Raw genomic sequence first — 5,579 nt, forward strand, 5'->3', positions numbered from 1 at the left:
TTTTTGTTTTCCCGGTCCGGTTTACTCAATGCAACCGGTCCGGTCCGGTTTTTTTTTTTTAAAAACCGTTAAACCGGACCGGACCGGTTTATTTATAAAAAATAATAAAAAAAAATAAATTAATGTCCAATTAGCCAAATTAGACATTTGTGCATGTATTTAACTCCCATATATGACTATATGTTTGTGTTTTGGTGGAAAATTAATGGTTTTTTTTTTTATGTAAAACGGTTCAAAACGGTCCAACGGTCCAAAACGGTCCGGTCCGGTCCGGTCTAAACGGTTCAAAACGGTCCGGTCCGGTCTAGATGATTTAAAACGGTCCGGTCCGGTTTTTACAGTTTTTTTGTCCGGTCCGGTTTGGGTTTTTTTGAACCGTTTTGAACGGTCCGGTCCGGTTTTTTGGCCGGTTTTGGACCGGACCGGACCGTGCACAGGCCTAAGTAGACCTACTAAATAACAAAATATTAAAATAAGAGTATTAGATATATAGTAACACCGTTAACATAATTTTATTTATAAAAAAATGATACATTAAGTATATAGTCATATTTACAGTTTCACAATACTATATAATCAATGTTTCGTAAATCTTACGTAAATAGCCACGTCTTATATTTATACGTATAAATTGACGTAAATACATCATCATTTTATTTTAATGAAATGGCAAATCGGAAGTGTCACGTCATCTTTATGGTTATTTATCTCAGATTTACAAAACATTGGCTACATAGCAATCTTTAACGTCTTAATTGGCTAGTTACCTTTAAAAATAAGTGCATTTAAATTCTATTTTTGGATAAATCTGTTTTTTTTAAACAGACAGGTGTTTGATAAACTATTTATAAAATAATTTTTAATAATAGCAAAAACAAATTTAGCGTTTGGTAAAATATATATAAATTATAAAAAAAAAATCAAAATTGTTATCTTTTAAAGTTAACAAAAATTATTAATATTTAAATGTAATATAATTTTAATTATTAATTGAAAAATAGAAATAACAATACAAATATATATATATATATATATATATATATATATATGTGTGTGTGACTCATAATTATATGTTTTGTATATAGTATTAACATTGAGATTAACGCAATATATATATATATACATATATATATATATATGTTTTTACTAATATTATTTTCTGAATCTATAATCAGTGTCCAATTTTGATACACATATAGATGATAATTTAAAATAGTAAAACTGTAAACTTGTACATCCCTAAAGTTTAAAACTCATGACACAAATTTAAAAGAAAACATTGTTTTTTATCACAATTGACCACTAAAGTACAAACATAGCCTTATATCAAAAGGAAACAAATTTTTGACATTTAATTGTGTTGAATGATTAAGAACAGAATCGTAATTCAATATAAAATAGAAAAACACTTTTCACAAAAGCTACAAAAATCTTGCTTTTCTATTTTCTTCTATATTTTGCAAAAGAACTCTTCAACTTTTACTAAAAGCTATTTTACCAAACACATTAAAACGATTGGGTTAAAAAAAAAAAAAAAAAAAAGAAAAAAAAGAAGCTAAAAACATGCTTAATAAGTTAAGTCAAATAAAACCATTATCTTAGACTTTTGGTTTATTTTGAGCAAAAATACTCCTTGGAATATTTTAGCCTCTTTTTTGTGATGACTTTCAAAGAAATTTTGTGATGATTTGCGTTGGTCTATCATAATTTACGATGACTTAATTAGATTGTTATTTTTTGCAATGATTTGCTATGATTTATAATAGCTTCCGATGACAAAAAAAAAAAGTTTGAATTGTTTTTAGGGTTTTTTTTTCAAAATTGTGACAAATATCTTAATTTCAAATATTGTGCACGTAAATATTGTTGGCATTGGTGCCCACAAGAAGAGTAGTAGTTATTACTTATATGCATTTGATGTAATAAAGTCTCACAAAAACTCTTGCTTGTAACTGTTGAATAATTAATAAAAAGTGAAAACTTTCATTCATTTTTCCTTGTTTGTTTGAAGCTTTATAATAAACCTTAGTCATTAGTCTTTAAACAAACCTAACAACAAATGAAAAATCAAATATCACTACTACACAACGGGTCATTTACGGCGCTCAAAAAGTGATGCTATAGGAGATTTGCGTCACTTTTTGTGTGCCGTTATATCGGCCGACGCTCTTGCTCTACAACGGCACTTATTTAGAAGCGACGCTCCACGTGGATAGAGCTCTGCGTCACTTGATTTTCAAGTGACGCTTTATTTAAAAAGTGATGTTATAGAGTTGAGCGTCACTTGTTTTTTAGGTGATGGCTTAGGTAATAAAAAGTGATGTTATAGATTTGGGCGTCACTTGTTTTTCAGGTGATGGCTTAGGTAATAAAAAGTGCATTTAGTTCTTTTTTTTGGCATCACTTGTTTATCGAGTGACGCCCAATCTTTTTTTTTTAATAAATAATTTTGATTTGCGAATAAAAAACCTGTAGCAATTGATTCCGAATACGTACGCAAAAAAAAAACAATAGCAATGAGTCTGCAGGTTTCAAGCCAAAATAAAAGAAAAAAACAACTTTAGATTCACACCGCACTGTGATTGTGCCTTCGGAGCTTGGATAAGGCGAAAATAGCAGCAATGAGTCTCACCCTCTCCTTTCTTTTCTCTGTCTTCTTCACTTTTTTTTGCAACCTGAAACCACACTTTTCAACTCAATACGAACTTCTTTAAGTGATCTCCCATATAATAAAAAGCAATTTTATTTTGTCCTTGAACAATTTATTTTCTAGCATGTGCAATCATTTAAAAAATTTATATCCATACAAGTATTTCTGAAAAACAACATACATAAAATTAACTTCTCACAATCTTTAATCAAGCACTTTGACCAAAACTAAAAATATGACACATTAGTTTTTTCCCACTATAACTATATAAAGGTATGCAAAATATAAATTATATCCATTCAACATCACAAGTTATTGGCAGTGGCAGTTTTGAGATATAAAGTATACAAAATATGCATGACAATGGCAGTTTTGAGATATAAGATTTGCAAAATAACCGATCATCTTGGCTTGATCTAATTATCACCATGGCAAATTATATCAATTCAACATCACAAGTTATTGCTTGTAGTTGCAGTGATAATCGCAAGCACAATAATAACATGTCATTTTCAAGTTCTAGCTAGACATACCTTTGACAATACTCGTCTTGAAGCTCTTTCATATCCGCTTCATTATATGACAATGAGGGTAGCTGAAATTGTAATATCATACATCATTTCTAATTAGTATTATTTGATTATATATTTCTAACTTGAGATACACATCAATAGCTAATTATATACTTACTTCTTTAAGAGCGTGTTTATATGTTCGTGCCCGAAAAAATGTCTTTATCATTAGTAGCACATAATACCCACATTCCCAATACGAAAGTTGAATTGGTACCTATAACAAAATAATTAATATATATATATATATATATATATATATATATATATATATATGTAACTCATACACATTATATAAAGACTTTATAAAATGTACCTTGATGATATGCCACTCGGTTGGTAAAGATGCTTCATAAGCATCATATGCCCTACATATTTACGTTTCTAAATACTTAGTTGGATAAATAAAACTTTTTAATTAACTAGACAAATTTAAATCATCTTGTAAAATTTAGAAATTACTTACTTCGCACAAACTTTTTTTAAATCCGATGGTATGAATTTTTTACCGAGCGGATCTAGATAATAGCAATTACCATCACGGTCCAACACGATAAGTGTCCAATGCTTTCTAAACAAATACAAAAGATAATGAATTAGTTATAAAAAAAAAAGATGAATAACTTTTTTTTATATAAACTATAATTATTGTTATAAACTTACGTATAATTCCAATGCATTAGTAGAACGCAAGTGTCTCTCAATGTGCATAACCGCAATGTAATGTGAGTTGCTCGCTCTTCGACGCTACCGCGATGATCTATTGCGACCTCATGCGTACAAACGAAATCATATCGATACGATACCTCTTTAACGAACAAGTCCCTAATAAAATAACAAAATTAGTAACAATAAATTTAAAATAATTCAGTATTTCTATTTAATCATACCTCATATAAATCATACTTGGACAGACTCGAACATTAAAAAAAATACCTGGATTAATTAGAAGCTTGGCTGCAGTCGAAGTGTCTGAGTCGAAGTGGCTGGAGTAGTACTGGGGTCTCGGCTGGGTCAAAGTGGCTGCAGTGATAGAAAAAAAAAATCTTAACCTTATACTAGGACTAACTAAGACAACGTCAATTCCAAGCAAGAGAAAGAAGAAACAGTGAGAAAGAAAAAGGAAGATGAAAGATGGTTCATCGTCAATTCCAAGCACGCACGCGACCAAAGACTAGAATTAATTAGGTCAAAAACTAAAAAAAATCAAAATTTTTAATTGGGATAAAAAAAACGCCTAAAAATAATATAGAAAGTCATACTATTAATGAGGTCTCACAGATGCTTTCCCGACCGAGAAGAATAAATTAAATACGGCGGCGTGAGCGTGATGACAACGGAGAGAAAAATCGAAGAAGAATAAACGGCCGGCGGCGTGGGTTTGATGATCAGCCGTCTGAAAATCAAAGAACATGAAACGGCGGCGTGGGTCGGAATACCGAAGGCCGGCGTGGGTCGGAATAGCTTCTTTAGCTCCACACTCGCCAATTTCGAGTAATCCGTGTCATTCCAATTCAACAACAGTAATCAATGTCACCAATTCTGTCTCTACGGAATACATATAAATATGCGGGTTATTAATACCTCGTATAAATGGGTCACTCAAAAAAACAACCTTTCCATTTTCAAGTTCCTGCATAAAAATTTCCGAATCTTCATAACCAACCCTGTGGTTTTCTCCTAATCAACATGATATCGCAGCAAACATTATACCTGCAGAGTTATTATTACTCCAACATTCTCTGGTAGAGCATACGAAGGATCGATTCCTAACAATGTTGTCACGCGAGAATTCGTCCACTCATTTCCTTCCTGCTACAACCATTAATAATCAATGATTAGAACTCGCTCACCCAAACAAATACACACACACCTACGTGAAAACCATTCATTGTTCTGTAAATGCTCAAGTTTTTTTTTTCCTTCAACAATCTGTTTGACGAAGGTAATGAGGTTGGAAAAATGTTTTTGCAGGAAAAATTAATGGCCCAAGAATCTCTACCTTGCTTACCGGTGAATTGGCTAAGGTTTTCTCTGTTCTTTGTTTGTGTAAACAGAGAAGAAGTTTTGGAGGCGTGAGCAATGGAGAGAGGCCGGCCAGGTTTGAAGAAGAAAGAAAAGATATTTACAGCAGTTCGCCTTTAAAGAAGAAAAGATGTTTAAGCAGTTATATTTAGTCCCAAAAATCAGGAAATCTCTATAGTGTCACTCATAAAATAGGTAATGCCACATTTTTTACTTATTGCATCACTTTTCAATTGAATGATGCCCTGTGCCATGTCAATTTTTAACGAAAAAAAGGAAGTAATGAAAAACAAACAAAAAAAATCAAGATTTCAAATTGGGATAAAAAAACC

The sequence above is a fragment of the Urtica dioica genome, chromosome 3 (genome assembly GCF_054948205.1).
Source record: "Urtica dioica subsp. dioica isolate 48M chromosome 3, U.dioica_male_clone48M_v1_H2, whole genome shotgun sequence".
Lineage (NCBI taxonomy): Eukaryota > Viridiplantae > Streptophyta > Magnoliopsida > Rosales > Urticaceae > Urtica > Urtica dioica.